We start from the raw sequence: 21,560 nt of genomic DNA on the forward strand, positions 1-21,560 counted from the left end.
GGCGTGTCAGATCGGCTGAGCGTCAGTGTGTCAGGATCCAGCTCACTGGCAGTGTCAGTCAGACATGGGTTTAACAGACACGGATCATAGACGGCCCTGCCAGCTAGAGAAGACCGTGAGTTCCAGCGCTCAGGGCTCGGGGAGTAGATACCGTTACAGGGGCATATGTTCTTTGGCAGCCCAGTCAACTCAGACACTCGCCCTCTCTCTTGTTGACTCAGCCAGCTGGTGGTGGAAGAGATGGGCAGCCGGCTGATTAGAATGACAGGCATCTCGCTCTGTGAAAGGCAGACTGAGAGGCCAGGGCCTCACGCACGCACACAAACACACAGGCACGGACTCATGTAAAACTAGAGCGAGCAAAAGGGGGAGACAGAGAGGATGAGAGAAAGAAAGGGACAGTGGGGCAGAGGCCTAACACATAGCAGAAGCTACACAAATACAGAGCTTAACAGCGGGTCAGCGGAGCGGACAAAGAACAAGGGGAGAGACAGAGTCCTCAACTGCCCCTTTTCATCAAGATTCGACATGACGGCTCTAGGAGACACTGAAATTCCTGCATTTGGTGCATCGCAAACTCTCCAGATGCAAAGTTCAAGTCACAACTAAACCTAGACTTCCTACAATGTGTTGTCAGCAAATATGGCTCGATAAATTTTATCACTAAGTAAGCCATTTGTGTCAACTGAAAGCTGGCTCGCTCTGCCGTCGCTCTGATAATAGGCGTTGTAATTGATCCCGCATCAGGTTATTGATGTCTGAATCAATTAGCCTTAAACTGGCTATGTTCGAGGTATTCATTTTAGGAAACAATCTGCCTTTATAATACTGCACATTAATCATTAGTAAATGCCACTTAACACAAGGTTAATTACACTCTTAACGACTCTCATAACCATTTTGAAGCTGAGAGCTCTTGTATGTGTAATTTGCTCGTCATAATCTCAAGCATAGTACATTTTAAGTGGCTGATTGATGGACAGGAAATAGAATCTGCCCATCGTTTTAAAATATAATAGAACACCTTATACAAGGAGGTCAGACTGCGGGAACAGACGGCAGGTAAAAGAGGGAGTTCACGCTCACGCTAAAATGGAAGTTTTCTATTAAAAATGTCACTGTTAAAATTGAAGCCAGGGAACTTTTTTGTCAGTCATTCCCAAACTCACTGTCATGGAAAACTTGGACATATTTTATGAAATGGTGCTTGCAGGCCTGGAAAAATGGTGAATTCCAGCCTGTGAGTGAATCATTCTCAATCAATGAATCGACTAAATCGGTTCACATACGATTCATTTTAAAAATCAGTCTGAATTCAAAATAAATGATATAATTATAAAGGGTTTTCTGTTAAAACAGTGTCGTGTGAGCGTTGTTTGCAAGGGAAGTGAATCAATCAAAACGTGGAAGTGTTGTTTGCAAGGGAAGTGAATCAATCAAAATGAACTTTAGCTGGATAATAACTTTATTCTAGAGCCAAAAAAAATCACTGTAACTTTGATTTTCCTATTATCACTGTACAGCTGCTTTGAAACAATCTATATGGTTAAATGGGCTATACAAATGAAGGTGACTTGACTTGATAAATGACCTGGAAAAGGCCAGGAAATTGTCAATAATTAGAAGTCTTTTTACAAGTAGTGAATATACAATTTTTTTTTTTTTCCGAATTATGAAAACAATCCAAAAAATATTTCTAAGATATTTGCCTGGCTACTTTGCTTATTGAAAACTTGTGAGCAAATCATTCTATTGTTTTTTTCATGAATCAACCAAACTAATCAATCGGAATTAAAAATCACGGGTGCCAATCAACATAGCGGCACATTAACGTAGAATGTGCGGCACAGTCACAGGTCGTCCAAACAGAAACAAAATTATTTGTAACATGTAACAGACCTTGCATTTACTTCCTTTTTAGTAGGGTCAGAGCTTGCGCGCGTCCGACTCGCAATCCTAAGATTTATTCAGCCTCCTCATTGACTGCAGCATTGTTTCAGCTCGGTCCAACTTCTGCAGGCTACAGATGAAAACTATCGATTTAAAGTCAGTTTACTGTGGATTTCATTTGTTTGGAAGAACGAGAGCTGTTAATGCATGGTAATATCACCATAAACAGGAAACGCTACCTATCCCTGCATGTCTTAACCTCGTTTCACTACTGATCCGGTGGCTCTAATGGCAGCGGAGAGTTAATCTGAGAAATATGTCCATGAATCAAAAGCAGATTGATCGGCTCCTTCATGTCGAGCAACATATTACAAGGGCACGTCGAGCCGGTGTACGTTTCAGTTCCAGATTAACTACCTTTTTAAAAGGTGGAACCGCGGTCCGTCTCTCCAGGGTAAACCCGAAGAACGGCGAAAGGACAAATGAATTCTTGTAACCTTGATATTCCTGAAAAATACACTTGAATTCCTAGCATTTATCCCTCGCACCCACCCACCCTCACGCTCTCTTTCACGCACACACATACACGTTCACAAGAACGATTCTGGCCCACGTTCGCACCTTGCACGTTTTCATTATGCGAGGCTAAGTGGGCGGCACGCTAGTCCTCCCCCTCATGCTCGCTGCCATCTTTATATGATATTTTGGGTAATAATCACTGCTATCAGGCCATCCTCTCTCTCTTTGTTTCATTTCCTGTTCATCGGCAGGCACGCCGCCTCTCTCCGCTCATCCCTCTTCTCAGCTTTGTGTAGCGCAGGGCCTTTACAATAGAGAGGCGAGGCAGAGGAGGCGTGCGGTTGGCACAGCGTGTCATTAACTCTTTACTGTTGCTGGAGAGCCAGACAGCAATCTGACTTACTGCACACGATTACACCAGGCCCCTCTCCACAGCCTAACAGTATTTATTAACATGTCCCTCCCTGTCACCTATCAACAGGTACTTAAAGGCCTTTCACCTCGTGGAGCACTTAGCTGTGAGAGGAACACCTGTGTTAATGTGTCACTCCCAAGCTATTTCTGTGAGTTAAAAGGCAGCTATTGTGCCGAATGATAGCGCACGACCCATCTGTAACAATGGAGAAAAGCAGGTGTACGAGCCTTTGCTATGAAAGACTAACAAAACTAGTTAAAGTAAGGAATAATAGATAATTGTTTCATTTGCTGGATATAAATGGTGTTGTGAAATGCAAGGCGATCAAGTGAAACTTCAGGCTCCAAAGTGCCATTCTTTAGCCTATCGCGTCGTAAAACCAACATGGAGGGGTTCATTTTGCAATAACGACTAATATTACAAATGAATCATTTGGTAACTCTTTACAATAGGGTCTCATTGCGCATTAACTAACATGAACTAACAATAAGCAATATATTTTTTTTACAATGTATTAGTAAATGTTGAGATTGACAGTAGATAAGATTAATAAATGCTGTAGAAATATAGTTAATTTTTATTACTAATGTAGTCTGTAACCTTTTTGTGTTCAAAATGTACAAAATTTATATAATATGTGTTAATATTCAGACTATTTTAGACTGGTACGGGTCGTACCACTGCTGAGAACCCCAGTACCTACGTGACTCGTCATAGACATAAACAGAGTGAAGTAGCTCTGGCTACAATGTTTTTCCGCAAGACACATACAGTTCTGTTTATTAAAGGGTTAGTTCACCCAAAAATGAAAATTAAATCATTAATTAATCACCCCCATGCTGTACCAACCCCGTAAGACCTTCGTTCATCTTCGAAACTTAAATGAAGATATTTTTGATTAAATTTGAGAGGTGGATCTCCTTCAACTACTTCTTGCACAATCCTCGCGCATGCGTCGTGGAAATCTCTTGAACTCTCGTCTCAGGCCTTCAAGGAAGAAAAGGAATAGTCGAATAAAGTCGTTATTTTTGTTTTATTTCCGCACAAAAAGTATTCTCGTCGCTTGATAAACTTATAGTTGAGCCACTGTAGTCACACGGAATATTTAAAAATTTTCTTCGATGACTTTCTGGGCCGTCAAGTTTCAATCCCTTAGGGTGCCTATGTAGCAGTGATCCACCAAATTTAAATTTAATCAAATTTAATCAAAAATATCTCCATTTGTGCTCCGAAGATGAACGAAGGTCTTACGGGGTTGGTACAGCATGGGGGTGAGTAATTAATGACTTAATTTTCATTTTTGGGTGAACTAACCCTTTAATCTATAGAGCGGAAAAAGTTGCGGACTGCAGCTTTAACACCGTGTCCTAACTACATGCGACGCGGCGATAAAAGGTATCTTTTCCATGTTAATCAGAGTTTTTGTCCTAACCAGACGCGACGGCGACACGCAAAGTTTCTAATTTAGAAACGGTTCCTATTTCTGCGACGTCGCGGCTGACAGAATGAAGACATTACGCTGGTTATGAGTACACATTATTTATTTTTAGTTAAAAATAGGTCACTGTGCCACACGCGATAACGGATAATTTACCTCAGATTTTGAAAGCATGTAATGTAGCGTTCAAAATGAATTCTATGCAAACATACAACTGTACTTCATAACAGAATTAGTCAATGAGTATATTTTGTTCATGTTTAGATTTTTAATAATGTTATTTCTTGATTTGATTATGTCCTTACCCATTTCCAATGCGAGTGCGGGCCAACAGTGTGCTTTCACAGAGAGACTTCCGCTCACACGCTGTTCTGAATGTGTGGCGTCTCACAGTCACGTCTAGTGTGGACAGACACACTTGCTGTCGCTGGAATTTTATCACGTCGCGTGTAGTTAGGACACGGTGTAACAAGTGAAACCTTATTATTCAACTCATTCTCATCCCAAGGCACCATATACGACAATTTTGCCAAAGCGTAGACATCCAACGCGCATGGTACCCTTTAGCGTCAAATGAGGCGCTTCGGTTAAGGTAGATTTATGTATGGGGTAGTGTTAGGGTTAGACCACTAGCAGGTGCCTTCTGCTCCATATACATCTGCGTCTCATTTGAGGCTTTGATGTCTACACTTTGGCAAAAGCTATTATTATGAAGTGATATGGTTTTTTATTTTGTGAGAAGAAACATACTTCAAAATCATTTGAAATACAGGTAAGAAATTGGTTGCCTGGCGCAAATTCAAATATATAGGTAAACAATCATTATACAAAACACGTGATTGTGGAATGCTGCGATCGACCAATTAGAATCAAGTATTCCAGAGGTGAAAGTCAGTCGCTATGCAATGCTCAATACCATTCAGACTTTTTTTTTTTTTTTAAGACACTTTGCATTCAAACTGTAAAAAGGTCATGGAGAGAATCATTCTCTATTTAATAATAAATGTGTTTATTCATTTATTCTGAATAAATAAGAAGAGCATTGTACTGCTGGGTCATTATCTGATGATTTTTTAATTACCAGTGCTGGAAAATGTCAATAGGTCTAAAACGAGAGGAAACATTTCAAATGTACTTACGGAATGTATGAGAATCGTTTTGAAATATTTCAGCTGGTCCCACAGTTTGCCATGTTCACCTTCTTGGGCTGTCAAGACTGCCAACGTTAAAACAAATTACTAAACAAACCTCGTGGAAGAGAGAAATTTGACAGACATGAATTGATTTCCTCTCTGTATCAAAGGAACACTTAGATTTAGACGTTTCACAGGTATGTTTAACCGCTTTTGAGCAGACACATTCAAACACAAATACATGGATGTACTGTGGGGTCCAAGAGTCTGAGAACACTTGTGAAAAAGCATTACAACTAGTTTATTATTATTATTTATTTCAAAAGGATTGATTATTTAAAATGACCAGTGCTGGAAAATGTCAAAAGCTCCAAACAAGAGGAAAATGTACGTAGAGAATGTATGAGAATTGTTTTGAAATATTTCAGCTGGTCCCACCTTTGAAAATGGCAAACTATGTGGGAATTTGAATGCTGGATTTCTATGGTCTCAGGCTTTTGGATCCCATTATGAAGTACAGTATTTCAAATCTGAAAAAAAAAATATATATATATCAAACCATGAAATTATTCTAAAGATGCAACCCACACTCTTCAGGCTGCGTTTAGTCATGTTATGCACCATATAATGCATAAACACTTAAACCTGAAAGGTAAAACGCTAAACGAGGCATATTCCAAACAATAAAACACCCTGCCTGCAGACCATAGGTGAATATACATGTCTTGAGAACAAAAAGCAAAAGATTTTGGTGTGAACGCCAACACCATATTTTGGCATTCTACATGTGTGAATTGTCTGTCCTATCTGTTAGTCTCGAGGGACAACAGGACAGGTGGCCATCATAACCGAAACAGATGCTGAAGAGAAGCAGTGCTGATGAGATTGTCTGGCTACTGAGAGAAAAGGAAAGTGGAGATGAAGTCAGCACTTTTGTTCTACTTCATACGCGGTCAAGGCCGCCATGTTGAGGCACGTGTTAACTCTCGCTCCCCTGTGACAAAACGAGAAAAATAGCTCTCGGCAAAATGCACGTTTCTTTTTTCCCTCTTGGAAGAAGGGATTTGTTTTGTTTTTTGTTTTTTTGTCTGTTTAACATATGAGGGTGTTTCTCTAGCATAAAGGGCTGTTTCTGAGAGGAGTTATGAGAGGAGGCAACAATGAATAGACCGTTTGCACCATAAAATGTCTCCTTTGTTTGAATGGAAGGCTAACAACAATGCAAAGCACAACAGTGAGGTATTTTCTCCGTCTGATGAGGAGAGGGATTGTACTGAAAAAAAAAAGAAAGACAAAAAAAAAGATTTCTATAGCAACGCAGGATTCAGAACCTTAAAGTCTTATTTTCCAGCATACAGCAGAACTTGATTACACAATGAAAGGTGCTAATTTAAGAGCTGAATTTACATGCTAACAATCCTTCCATTCAACTATCGCGATTCAGATGATCTATATCTCATTCGAGCCAGGCATCTGAATGGCATGAAACAAAAGAGATACACAATAGTGTATGATGTCGTATAGACTAATGGGATTTATTTTCAAAAGAACAAAAAGCACAGGACCGCTGGTTTCAGCATACCGTCATATGGAAATAAAGAAAAGGCGACGGACTACAATATGAAATCGCATTATGCCTGTCGCGATTATTTACATTGTGATTATTTTAGATAACTGTGACCTTTGTATTCAAATTATATACTGCCATATGGGAATTTTAAGCAAACATGCACATCTTATAAATGTCAATAATACAAATATTTTTTACATTCACATATTTGCAAATATCTTTGGATGTCCCGATGGTAAAACCAACATGCATCACATAGAGCAAGAGATCTGAAGATTTGAAGAAAAACTCTTTCTTAATGCACAAAGACGACATGAAGGATTAAATGGAACTGGCTTAAAAAGTTGTGTGAAAGTTATAAATTAGAACAGAAATAAATTACTTATGATGTAAACTTAGGATAAAAAAAATAAACATAATATAATTTATTATTATTATTATTCATGTATTATAATTTATCTATTTAAAAAAATGTTTTCTAACAAAGTTATTTGATTACTTACTGTTAAATGACTAAATGTAAAAATGTAAATTGAAACATATTATGTTAATATTTAGGTCGGCAAACTACAGAGCTCCTTAAGGGACATAAAAAAAATTAATGGGAGTAAAAAAATAAAATAAGTCAATGCTTTTGCATTCTCTTGCAAATGCTCCCATGAGTAACTGTGTGTTTGCTCACAAAACCTTTGCCTTCTCCCGACAAACTTTGCGTTCACTCAGAAAACCCTTTAAGTTTATTGGCAGAAAGCAAAAGTTTACGCAAAGTTTCACAAAGTTCTCAGGGGAACACAAACCATTTGTTAGAGAACGCAAAAGCATTGATAAATAATTTTCCCTATATCTCTTTTTTTTTTCCCACCACCATATCCCTTTGGGCGCTCCATAGCAAACGACAAACAATTAAAAAATTAAATTAATAATATATATATATTACATTTTTTTATTATTATTATTTAGAATATTATGGTGCACTGTGCATATACAGTCAAACCAAAATGTATTCAGACACTTTTAAAATTTCTCACATGATCACAGTTTATTCTCTATAGTTTTTAGAAAATGGTAATACAATATGACACAAACTCAGAGTTATTAAATCAGTTGATATTTCACTGGTTTTAGATATCCTTCTGTTAGACTGTCTCACAAATGAATTAGGTTAAATATATGTCAGATGTTCAATTTAAGTACACAGATAATACCCATTTAGGTCAACCAATTACTAAGAAATTCTTAATTTTGTTCAGTCTGTGGTGTAAAAAGGTCGCATTAGCAATTAAAGAAAAAACACTTAAGCAAAACAAGGTCAGGTCAAAGTGTCTGAACAATTTTTGGTCCCAAATCTTTATAAATTTTACCATTTTAATTTTACTTTACTTATTTTTTAGCATAATATGTCACAGTTTACTTTATTTTGCTAACCTCACATAAATGAACTGTGTCCTGCACCCAGGAAAATAATTTTAAAAATATATATCTGGTGTCGGAATCATTTTGGTTTGACTGTATATATGTGCACACACACAAACACATATATATATATGTTTCCATTTTGACTAAATTAATTTAGGTGTGTCTATTGCAATACAGATCATTTCTGTACGACATTTAAAGCAGGCCAGATTTTCCCAATGGCGTCATCCTCCTGGTAAAAATGTAAATGGACGCCGATTTGAGTTCTCCTGCATTGTTTTCTATCAGCATACACTGTTGTTGTGCAGCTTCGCTGGGGTGTAGTAGTCTGTGCTGATGAATTAGGAGAGCTGTTGGCTGGCGTTGGAGAGGAATGCAGCAGAGGTGATGAATATTAGTGTCTTCTCTGGTGTTAAGTTTGAATTAATCATCTCACGGCTGGTGAGCAGAGCCACAGTCCAGCGGCTTTACCACTACGGTCCCACAAAGAGAATGTATTGCATCAGTCCAGCATGGTACACTGCACCCCTAAATGTTTGCTTCCCTCCTTTCCTTTTTCCGGACAAAAGGAAAGAAACAGCGGAGAACATGGGGGAGTCGAGAGAGACGCAGAGGGCCACACAAGAGGAATGGCTTGGAGACGTTCTTCGCAGTTTATCATCTCGCTCCGCTTTCAGAGGATTGTTAGAGGGGAAACTGAGATCAGGAGCCTTCTAGCCATGAATGTCCAATTTGGAGACCGCTGCTTGTACGTACTGATGACTACAAAATACTAGCAGCTGTTCTCACACCATTTCCTCCCTATTGGCTTTTTCCCGCTCACGCTGCTCTTCCCTGTTTCTCTCTCTCCCCTCCAGCACTCCGCGGTGATAGATAGACATATGTCTGCGACACCAAAGTGCCTATCTGGCCCTGGTGTGTCAGCTCACCTTTATCAAAGCATGCACAGGTATATCCAGCTGCCATGGCTCATTACACCACCGCAGCGTGCCTGAAATGTTTGAGCTGCTTCTGTCGCACCCCTCCCTCTACATTCCTCCCCCCCCAACCCATCACCCCTGCGCTCTACTAACTTTGTAGCGCCCGAGCTAAAGGAGACAATTGAACGAAGGCCATTAGACAGCGGCGGCGGAAAAATGGGCGCGGGTGAGTGATGGATGTTAGCACAGGCGCTCCGGCTGAGGGCAGGTGATCGGCGCTAACGAGGGAGCCATCAGGCCCGCTTCTGACAGATGGGGACGGGGCGGCTGATATTGGCAGGCGATTGACAGCGAGCGCGGTGATTAGCGTCGCTTAAAGCCCCCGCTACCTCTCGCAAACCTGCCCCTCCTGCATGGAGACTGACCGCTGGATGACACCGGCTGATTGTATTGACTGAGGGACAAAAGGACAGAACGGTACAGAGTTTTCTCTGGGAGAATTTGCGCTTTTTTACGTGCCGGATTGTCGTGTCTTATGTATACAAGCTTGTGGATTTCTTTATTTTTAAATCTATAACTCCAAAAGAATAGGCAAAATCTTTTTGTTTTAAATCAAGATTTTAGATTTTAAAAATAAATTTTAGCTTTTTAAATAAATTATATATATATATATAATCTATTGGCTATTAGAAAATGTCATTTTTAACAATGCAGTCATACAAAAACAATTATGAACATATGCAAAAACAAGAGAGAACCAACAAAACATTAATAACTGATTATGTTTTAGTAAAAGTATGCTTTTTCCTGTGCTCCTTTGGGGAAAAAAATGTGTGTCTATATATATATATATATATACACACATATATATATACACATACATACATACATACAAATTAAAAAATTCTATATATATATATATATATATATTTAATTTTAAATACATTTATAAATGTAAAAAAATATAATATATAATCACGTTACAACACAAATTCTGCCAACTACCCAACAACTACTAAAGACTGCAAACATTTTTCTAAATTCCTTCTCACAATAAATTCGAAACCCACTTTTCTCTATCTTTTTTTTTTTTTTGTAAATCTATAACTCCAAAAGAATAGGCAAAATCTTTTTGCTTTAAATCAAGATTTTAGATTTTAAAAATAAATTTTAGCTTTTTAAATAAATTATATTTATATATAATTATATATATATATATATATATATATATATATATATATATATATATATAATCTATCGGCTATTAGAAAATGTAATTTTTAACCATGCTGTCATAAAAAAATGAACATATGCAATAAATATGAATAAATTATGAACATATGCAAAAACAAGAGAGAAACAACAAAACATTAATAACTAATTATGTTTTATGTTTTAGTAAAAGTATGCTTTTTCCTGTGTGCCTTTGGGAAAAAAAGTGCGTCTATATATATATATATATATATATATTTAATTTTAAATAGATTTATAAATGTAAAAAAATATATAATATATAATCATGTTACATCACAAATTCTGCCAACTACCCAACAACTACTAAAGACTGCAAACTTTTTTCTAAATTCCTTCTCACAATAAATTCGAAACTCACTTTTCTCTATCTTTCCCATGTATTTCTGCAGTCCATCCTTTACTCTCATGTGCTATTCTACCAAAACTCCTTTACTCATCTGATTACCTATCCATCCATCATCCACTCTTCAAAATTGTATCAAAACAATGAGGCAATAATGATCTAAGCCCTCTGCTAGTGTGGTGGACCCACTACAATGAGACTGCGCTAACGTTCATGGCCTGCGGACACGCAGATCTGTAATAAATCCTTCAGCGCTAGTGTGCTGTTCCGGAGGAGCTGGTTCACCTTGTTAGGAGCTAACAAACAGCCTTGGGCCTCCTGGTTAGCTGCACAACTCCATTAGTCATCTGATGAAGAGCCCATGTCTGATACCAGCACAACAGCAAGGCAACCACTCCATCTTTACCTGCGAGAGAAGGCTTCAGTTATGTCCCTGCTAAAGCACTTTTATATGAAAGCATTTCAAATGTACAGTATGAATTAGGGGTGTGGCGATATCCTCATGTCATGAATCGATGCATATCACGATACTGAGCTCGCAATACAATATTAATGCGATACTCCAAGACATATGATAAAAAGATAACAACTGTTGATATAAATGCTTAATTTGATATTACATTGTGGGTGTAAATAAATAGGCTTGGACTTGGTGCTGGTAACCCAACGCAATCTGGTGACACCAGAATAAAAAGCTGGAAATGACAGAATTATGTTAGACAAATATGCTTGCACTCGAGTCTCGTTCACTGACTAGATATATTTATAACAAAGTTGGCAACTTTTTACTTGTAGCATAAGACATTTGGCATTTTCAGGCCCCACAAATATTCCCCCATTGCATTATTATACATTATATTCAACATTATACTCTTGTCACTGTCCACCATACATACAGTAGTGTTGCATTGAGATATATTGTGACACAATATATTGTTACACCCCTAGTACAAATACATTGCAGGAACTAACAACTCCAATTAATGTCCAAATCCAAAAACGTCACTCGATTTAACTTTTTACTAGAAGTAGGCTAAGAATAAATCACTATAAATTATTTAAGAAATTAATTATATATGTTATATACTAATTATAATATACTATTACATTTCTTATCCTTTCTACAAAACAAAACAGTTCAGTTTTTATGTCGTTGTCGTTATGGTACAACTTTACTCAGAAAGGGAAAGACACTCTGCAAGGCTACAGGCTGGGTTTTATCGAACTAAAGCTCTGGCGCTATTTTGTTGGTCAGTGAATCAGTCTAAACTATTTTATTTCTGATCTGTGGTGCCTCGTAATGAGGCAGATACCTTTTTCCGGTTATATTTGTCTCTTTTAGTTTGGGGCCAATAGGATGACATTGACTTGGAAACGGCCTCTGAAATGCCAGACATGGAGCCATTTTGGATTCGGATCAATGGAGTAATCTGGTGCCTTGGAGACTGTGAACTTCCTCTTGCCTGTAAGGGTCAAAGGGGAAGACAAACAGGCAAGCATTACTTTTTACAACCTACATTTATTTACCCTCTATAGCATATTAGATACACTTATGAGAGAGAACTTCCGTTGTGTGTAGACATCATCATTTCCAATTAAACTCAGTTCAAATTGAATGTCATTGTGGCAATGAGGAAGGAAAAGTGTTTTATTTTATTTTACGTATTGGCTACTAGTTGTGTATTGGTTAAATGTTTTATGTGTTACTTGGTGAGAACTGGTTGCTTTGTTTTAAAGGTAGGTCTACAAGACCTGATGCTGGATAGATGTATTGGTATTTCTTATCATTATAAAAGCAATAAGCAATAAAAGGTCATATTATATATTACACATAAACATGGTAAAAATAATAAATAATAATAACTACACTGTAAAAAAAATATTGATGGTTTAACTTCAAAAAGTAAGTAACCTGATTGCCTTAAAATTTTAAGTTCATTGAACTGGAAAAAGTGAGTTAATACAATGAAGGTGATTAATTGAACCATCAGAAACTCAAAATTATATGTTATCTGAACTAAATAAATTATTTAAGTTGATTTGACAAAAGAAAAAATGTTATGATTACTACACTGTAAAAAAATATTGTTGGTTTAACTTAAAAAAAAGTAAGTAACCTGGGTTGCCTTAAAATTTTAAGTTGATTGAAGTGGAAAAAGTGAGTTAATACAATGAAGTAGATTAATTTAACCATCAGAAACTCAAAATAATAAGTTATCTGAACTAAATAAATTATTATAAAGTTGATTTGACAAAAGAAGACATGTTGTGATAACAAATCTTTTTTACAGTGTATGTATTCCACCAATATAGAGCTTTAGACAAACAATGTAGCTTTGATAGCAACTTTATGCAAATAAAGGGGGAAAAAGAGTAATGATTCACAACTGAATTATATACATAGTTGACACGTACATTGTTCAATTTAAGAATTGTGTTTGTTCAGAAAAAAATTATTTGACAAGTTGGGACAACATTTGGAGGAATATTGTTAGCATGCATTTTTTTTTTTTTTTGCTGTTGAAGATTTAGAAGTAATTTACCATTTGTTTTTGTGTCTGTGCCTGAAACGTTAGTCAGCTTGCATTTGCTAAATAAAGTTGTTCTTAACAGTGTAGACGACTATCAGTTTTATAATCATGTTTTATTTATACAGATGTAATTTATTATATTATTAATTATTCAGATTATCATTTAAAAGGTGCTTTTTGACCAAAGAATCTTACAAACTGTGCACATGTTAAGCAACAGTCACCTCACGTATTTGTTTTAGAAGAAATACATCTGTAGAAACTGGCTTTAATTAAAAGATTGTGTATTTAATCACGTTACATGAAATGCTGATGATCATCTATTGCTCAGCTGTGTTTATAGAAACATTCTGTGGGTGGAGACTAAAAGGGCTTTGAGTTTTAGCTTCACCTCTTTTTCTCTCAGGGCTTTAATTGGGATGTTTGCAGGCTGACACTCAAATGCTGCGTGGGTGATTTGAGGCGAAGAGTATGATATCACCTTCCCACAAACACACACTAAGACACGGAGCAAGAGAGTGTGTAGAAGGCAACAGGCGCTCCAATGGACAGTGAGTCTCATAAATCCAGCTGTGTGTGATTTGTGCTAAAGCATTGTTATGAAACTCGCTTCGTGGAAATAGAGGACAGTGTAGAAAAAAAAAAGCGAGGGAAAAAAACGACACAGAAATCAAAGATATCCATCAAATTAACACATCAATGGCTTGATTGTAATCTCCCCGGCACTGCACCGCAAACACTTGCTCTGCCACCGACGGGCACAGAGCTGTGATTTATCAATGCAAAGCTAATAGCATCAATATGAATCTAACTAAAAATCAATATTTCATTACTAAATTGTTGGAGGGAATGAAGAGGGATGAGAGGGGTGGGATGGTTCTCTTGGGTGAGAGCATCTGGAGTTCACTGTGACACGATGAGTGATGCGTGAATCTAAGGGCGCTGGGAGAGGACACACGGAGGACAGCAGGCCCGGAGTTGTAACACAGCCACGGTTCTACGTCTCAGACTCTTATCCTGTGCTAATATATCCGTCATGTCTTTTTGTCATCTATGCCTCTTTTCCCCATGTTTTTCCCCTTTTTTTCCTGTATTGACCAACATGTAAAATAATGAAGTCATACTGTAATTTCTCATATACATACAGTATATATAAATATATATATATATATATATATATATATATATATGCAGTGGTGGAATGTAACGAAGTACAAATACTTTGTTACTTTACTTAAGTACATTTTTCATGTATCTTTACTTTACTTAAGTAGAATAAATAGTGCATACTTTTTACTTTTACTTCGTTACATTTTGCAGCAATTATTCTACTTTCTACTCCACTACATTTCTACAACTTCTGTTACTTTTTCATTACATTTTCTGATCTGTTTTTCCCCTGCCAAAACGTAATCTGACCCCCGTTCGTTGCACGTTTGTCTCACCTGTGACGTTTGGTTGCCATAGATATATCAACCCGGTCACACTCAATGCGTCTCGCACGCAGTGTGTTTATTGTGCAATTTATACGCAAAAATTAGTTTTTATGTGCATAGGAAACGCACCGTTTGGTTAGGATTATGGCAAGCCAAGAGCTTCAGAATTACACATAAATTAATCGCGTTTACTGCCAAAGATAGTTATTAATATAGTAAGGATAAGCATGATGTGCATATTGCCTAATTGCAAGCTTGTTTCAGAAATGGTGACAACAATTTTTTTTTTCCATCATTATTGAACATCATTATAGGAGTATTAGGTGGAACGAGTTAGAATTAAATGTTTTATTAATCATTAGAAAAAAATAGACATTAAGAGAATAAATTGTTATGCAAGCACTTTTTAACTTTTAATACTTAAAGTACATTTAAAATCGGGTACTTTTTACTTAAGTATGGTTGTCATTGTGTTACTTCTACTTTTACTAAAGTAAATATGTATCTGTTTATTTGTAATTTTACTTAAGTACTGAGATTCAGTACTTCTTCCACCACTGTATATATGTCCAGCGTCCATACATCACTCATATGTTCATGTCTCGCCATAACTAGTGATGGCCGGTTCGTGAACGAATCGTTCTTTCCGGTTGAACCAGTTCACTAAATCGGACTAAATCGTTCGAAACAGTTCGCGTCTTGCGTCAGCGCTGATCAACAAGTTACTAAAGTTACTCACTTTCAGACATGCCAGACAGTCCCTCCGAATCGAAATAAACCAATATCCCAGAGTATATTTTACTACATTAACTCCAACAGTTAACTCTCAGTTAACTGAAATGAGACATGTTGTGCAGAGAGAAGTCATGAGCACAAGCAGCTGAAAGTTAGCATGCACATACTACCGAACGTACAGGTAAAGTGGTTCTCAGATCACCAGTACAGAACCGAGAACTGTTTATTTTGGACGTGTTAGACTTACCGAGAACCGATGAGTTGATGTGCAATTTTTTCAGAGGGAAGAAATGCATGTTTCTTAAGTATTCAGTAGTACGCGCATCGATAAGTGTAACAAAATAAAACGTGTTGGAAACATATGTTTATCACATAATTACTGTCTTTTCACTGTATTATTTTAAAGATTGGAAACACAATGAATGGATTTTAAAATTAAACTGTTATTATACTAAAACATTATTTTCAGGAACAGCTAATTTAATTTCTAATAAGTTGACATAAATCTTTCTCGTAAACTCTTGCCAAGGTTTTAAGGGTGCAAAGTAAATGTTTATAATGTGTTAATTAAAACAACGTAAACATACTGTAGACAGGCATCGACTTTTTAGTTTTGTCGACTGTAGGCTGGTAGTTTCAGCAGTTCTCAGCTCAGAACACAGGCTAGTTCTCGAGTCTGGTTGTTAAGCAGTTCTCGAATCACAAGTACAGAACCGAGAACTGTTTCTTTCGGACATGTTCGATACAGAGAACCGATGAGCTGGAGATACTGAGCATGCGTGATAGCACCGTCTCTGAACCGAACTTTCTTTTGGCCAACTGCATGCTGTGCTGATACATGAGCACGGGTGAAAAGAGGACTTAAATGAGGGGCCGAATTTTTGAACAGGTTCATTGAAACGAACTGTCCGAAAGAACCGCTTCGCGGAAAAGAACCGAACTTCCCATCACTAGTCATAACCACAACTACTTTGATGGCATAAGTTATTAGTTGTCACAATGAGCAAGGAAGTTTGACATGGAGCTTCTAAATCTCCAAACTCCAGAGAACAACCCAATTTTTATTAAAAAAAGAAAGGAAAACGGCAAACAAAGGAGAGCCTGCTGGAAAAAAAGAAAGGATGTGACAGAACACGTAATAAAACGAGAATAAACATTGACTTGGCTTTTTTCTTTTCAGAGATGGTGAGAACCGAGGGAAATAAAATGTTGTAAAAGCGATGCGGAGATGGCTTTTTTATCAGATTAACAGATGCCATATGTATCTCTCTAACATTGTAATGACTTATCATTATCATTATCTATTGTGAAGGTTCATAGAGTATCAATATGAGCACTGACCCGAAGCATTACCAAAACAATGTACTTCCTCTAAATGATTACAGTTTTTTTTTTATTATCATTAGAGGGACAAAAGATATAGCATACCTTTAAAGGTGCCATGTGTAAAAATTGAGGTTAAAATATCCCAAAAATGAGCTACACGCATCAAAAGAATGAGAAGAAATAAGGTTGATGATGTCATTAAAAAAATGACAAGTTATCGTGTTGCCGAGATATTAACCTGAATTAGCATGCTAAATTACTAGCCCCGGCCCGGCAGGTGTCATAATACCAGTTTCGGCCAGGGGAGGCAGTATGCGGACGGGCAACATAACCACCAGCCAAACTGCAATACACGAGTAACTCACACGGCTTGTGTGTGTACTTGAACTTGATGTCAATCGTGTGGAAAATTTGTGAATTTGTGAGAGTTGGCAGTTCTGAATGGTGCTAGCTTGGTCAACATCAGCGAATGTTGTCTGTCAAATTAATTCAAACTAACAATAAAAATGTAATACGAACAAAACGAATACCATAAAACTTCAAATAATAGTCTGGGCTTTATTTTCCCATATCGTCAAAATGCGCCAGCTTATATTTGAGACAGGCGTCTATGAGGCGGCCTATATTCATTGATCATGATTGTTCATTGACTCTCTAAGCTCTAAAAATCTCTAAATGCTCCATGTGAAACTGCGGTCTTCCAACCTTTTACTATCATGTCAATTTATTTGATTAATATGCACGAGGGAGAGAGAGCAAGACAGCGCTCGCCCGTGTTGTTTGAAGACGTGAGATGACAATATCCAAAATCAGCAAATATCCTAAATCAACTCACTTTCTGGAGGTATACTGCCCCCATCTGGTATGGAATATGGAGTATGATTTGATTTTTTTTTTGACAGATGGCACCTTTAAGCAAATTTGGGGACACATTTGTACCCAGAAATTTGCTAAACCTGACAAAAACTCCCAATATATATATATAAAAAACAATGCAATTCTATTTTTTTTTCTATGCAGAAAGCTTTCTGTTAGGGTGAGGGTTATGAATAATTATAACTAGCTGCTTATAAAAACAGAAGTCTATGCAATGTCCCCATTTTGATAGCTTGTGTGTGTGTGTGCGTGTGCGTGTGCGTGTGTGTGTGTGTGTGTGTGTGTGTGTGTGTGTGTGTGTGTGTGTGGGTAGTTCAGGTATACCCTATGTGATGAGGACAAAAGATCGCAATATCCAAAATCCTTGTCGGGACATTTTTTTTTTTCTCATGAGGAAAACAACTTATAATTCATAGAGAATGATGCTTTTTGAAAATGTAAAAATGCAGAGTTTTCTGTTTTCTGTGATGGGTAGGTTTAGGGTTAGGGGATATAAAGTTTGTACAGATAATCATTTTGTCTATGAAATGTCCCCATACAACATTAAAACACAAAGTGTGTGTGTGTGTGTGTGTGTGTGTGTGTATACTGCATAACTTATTTTTGCACTTGTTTACAGAAGTGCTGAGTTGTAAAAATACATTATAAATCAATATTTTTTTTTTCATTTTGCTTGTTTATAGAAGTTGTAAAAAGTATCATAAATAAACAAAATAAATAAATGTATATTATTTATTCATATTTTTCCTATGAATAAATGATATGCATTTATCAGTTCGATAAACATCACATTTATATGATGCGTATGTAAAACCTTTTGTGTGTGTGTGTGTGGGGGGGGGGGGGTAAAAATATCAAACCTCACTGGTATGAAACATCTGGTTTTAGCTAATGTTATTTTAATATGTTTGGGTAGACACTGCCACACATCAACATGATTCAGCATGATTTAAATTTTAATTTTACTAAACTTTTACTAAACTTTTACTGTTCAACACACGGAGGAGGTTTGAGATGATATTCACTAATGATCGCACGTGTGAGATCGACAATCGACTACTGTGGCCTTCGACTGAAAACAGGAAGTAAATACAGGTATGTGAGCTGGCTGAATTAACATCATTTTTATTAATATCTTTCACATCTACTGCAGTCAGATTGATCGTGGTCACTCTTAATAACACCACTCACATGGTTGTGCACTCGTAATCACAAATCAAGGATGTTAAGATGTTAAAAGCAGGTTTAGAACTTCCCCCATTGAATTCAACTTTTTGAATTCGAATTTTAAAAAGACGATAACATGGTGTAGACATTAGACAACACCGATTTTTGACGTTTTTGTCTGTACTGACCTACGCTATCTCACGACCAATTCGTACGAATTCGACGCATGATTAAAAAGTGTCTAATTCGTACTAATTCGTACGACCTCACTCGTACGAATTTGTACAATTTGTATAAACCCACGTGATGGTTAGGTTTAGGGGCGGGGTAAGGGGTAGGTCATTCGTACGAATTCATAGGAATTGGCCAATTCGTAAAATATGTACGATTTAGCAAAATCGTACTAATTCGTACGAGTGAGGTCGTACGAATTAGTACGAATCAGACACTTTTTAATCATGCGGCGATTTCGTACGATTTGGTCGTGAAATCGGGTTGTACTGACAGCACTCCAAATGTACTCCAAAAAAAATGAGCTCAATGTTAAAATTGACCGGAGTTCTCCTTTAAAGGTTAATATTTAAGTTTCTGTCAGTACTTTGATATTCTTCATTTCAGTGTACAACAAACATGAAGATCACCTTGATTTCACACATCCTTTTTCTTCTCTTTTTCGTTGTTGCTCAACAGCATGTTGCTCAACCTCATTCTTTTTAGTTCGATATTAAAGCATTTTCAGCCAGAAAAGAAACACTGAAGAATCTTCTCTTTACCGTGTTTTGCTGCGTGCATTTTCTTGTCTGTACCTTTATAACGTGTCAATACAGAAAGATCTGAGACTGGAAGCCCGGCCTTAGAACTCCCCTTTCAATTCAACGCTAATGATCAGACGCTCCTATACACGCACGATTAGCCATAGCATATGAAACGGTAGGCAGAAGCCTCTTTGCCCCTCGTCTATGAACCATAGCAGCATCTATTTTGGCATTCCTCCACTCTTCAAACGCCAAACATTTAGACTATTTACCATTTAAATGATCGCCGTTTTTTATCTAGCAGCCTGTGAGAGTGCTTTCGACATGCACAGATTGACATGCCTATGTTTTTAATGCCTCGGGGCAAACCCTCTGGAGTTTAAAACCAACAGACTTTCTGCTAGTGCTGAGAAAACAGCATTTGATCTCTGAAGGAGCAGCAGCCACACTAATGATGATATGCAAGCGCTTGCTAACTTTTTCGCAGGGTGGAAGAAGAGAGAGAGAGAGTGGAATAAGAAGAAGAAGAAGAAAAAAAAAAAGCAAAGTATGACAACTCCCAAAGGTGATATCTGTGCCAATGATTTGTTTGCTCTTCCTTGAGGGCTTCAAGAATTCGTTTATTTTTCCTGATATATTTCCATCCTATTAATTCATCTCTTTTTAAGGTCAAGTTTGCACTAATATCTCCAAAATAAATGTCCCAAAAGAGGGATGAATATTGCATTTAGAGAGCGCCGAGTTTTAAGAGACAGCAGAAGGAAGAGGCAGGGACATGATGTTGAGTTATCCCAGTCGAGATGTTAGCTAGCTAGAGCTGTGATCGGTATTGTATCACACGGGCTACACCAGAGACGAGCCAAACCCCATGCCGACTGCCGTAATTATTAGCTGCAAACGGACTCAGCTTGAGCACTATTAGAGCGGATTAACAAACGTTCCAGCCATAATTATCAAAGGTGCAAAAGCAGGTGTTTAGGAACTGAATTAACGGAGGAGGAACCGCGCCACTGCTGAGAGCACATAAGGAGAGAGCGAGACGCATCAAGATGGAGAACAAGAAGAAAAAAAAACTGTAAATTTGTTCTGACTTTTTGTCTAATTTTCAGATTGCCGGGACTTGCTCTATTGTCGCCAGTTTTAACACGTGATTAAACAGCACATGGGATGAGGGGATCTGCTGGAAACAAATCATCAGGGGAACGCTTCCGTGTTTCACGGCAGATGTTTGTTCATAGGCGGACTGGAGAAGTGTGGCCTTTTCCCCAAGGACAGGCAGGAAGTGGTGAGGTTTTGGGTGTTAGAAAAAATAGAAAGAAAGCTGCTCTTACCGGTGTTCTGTAAACGGATTCACAATTTGCATTTATTATTCTCATTCCCTCTCTATCTTTCCATTTCGTCCCTGAGGAAATAACCAGAAAAACAGTTCTAATGACTACAATATGCAGGCGATTACACTTCCTTTTGTAAATTTACAAATCAAATTCCCATCATTGTCAGCAAGGGTGGGGTAACAGACAGTGGTTGAAGTGCAAAAAATTAGGTGTTGTTGCCCCTTGTTTGCATATATTCACATATGCACACTACCGTTCAAAAATTCAATTCATTACAATTTAAAATTACCATTTTCTATTTGAATATATTTCAGCACCATTACTCCAGTCTTCAGAGTCACATGATCATTCTAATGTGCTGACACTAACCCTACCCCCTAAACCTACCAATCACAGTAAACTTTCTGCATTTTTACACTTTCTAAAAACATAATTTGGTCTGATTTATAAGCGGTTTTCCTCATGGGAACCAAAACATTTCTGATTTTGAATATTGTCATCT

General features: G+C 37.3%; 1 long non-coding RNA gene across 10 annotated transcripts in view; it reads right to left on the reverse strand.

Moving 5' to 3' along the window:
• The window catches only part of LOC120483507 (uncharacterized), an 81,396-nt gene that overhangs the window by 35,187 nt on the left and 24,649 nt on the right, over nt 1-21,560 (reverse strand). For 4 of the 10 annotated variants that reach the window (XR_016147421.1, XR_016147429.1, XR_016147428.1 and 1 more), the window contains 2 exons: nt 12,212-12,361; nt 10,565-11,304 (listed from right to left, as the gene is read on the reverse strand). This is a non-coding gene — a long non-coding RNA (uncharacterized LOC120483507). Of the gene's footprint in view, nt 1-5,401; nt 5,479-7,893; nt 9,756-10,564; nt 11,305-12,211; nt 12,362-21,055; nt 21,127-21,560 lie in introns of those variants that run through there. The other 6 variants (XR_016147422.1, XR_016147423.1, XR_016147420.1 and 3 more) reach the window with 4 other exon arrangements.

This window comes from Pimephales promelas, chromosome 18, assembly GCF_988280905.1.
Source record: "Pimephales promelas chromosome 18, fPimPro1.hap1.1, whole genome shotgun sequence".
NCBI classification, from domain to species: Eukaryota; Metazoa; Chordata; class Actinopteri; order Cypriniformes; family Leuciscidae; genus Pimephales; species Pimephales promelas.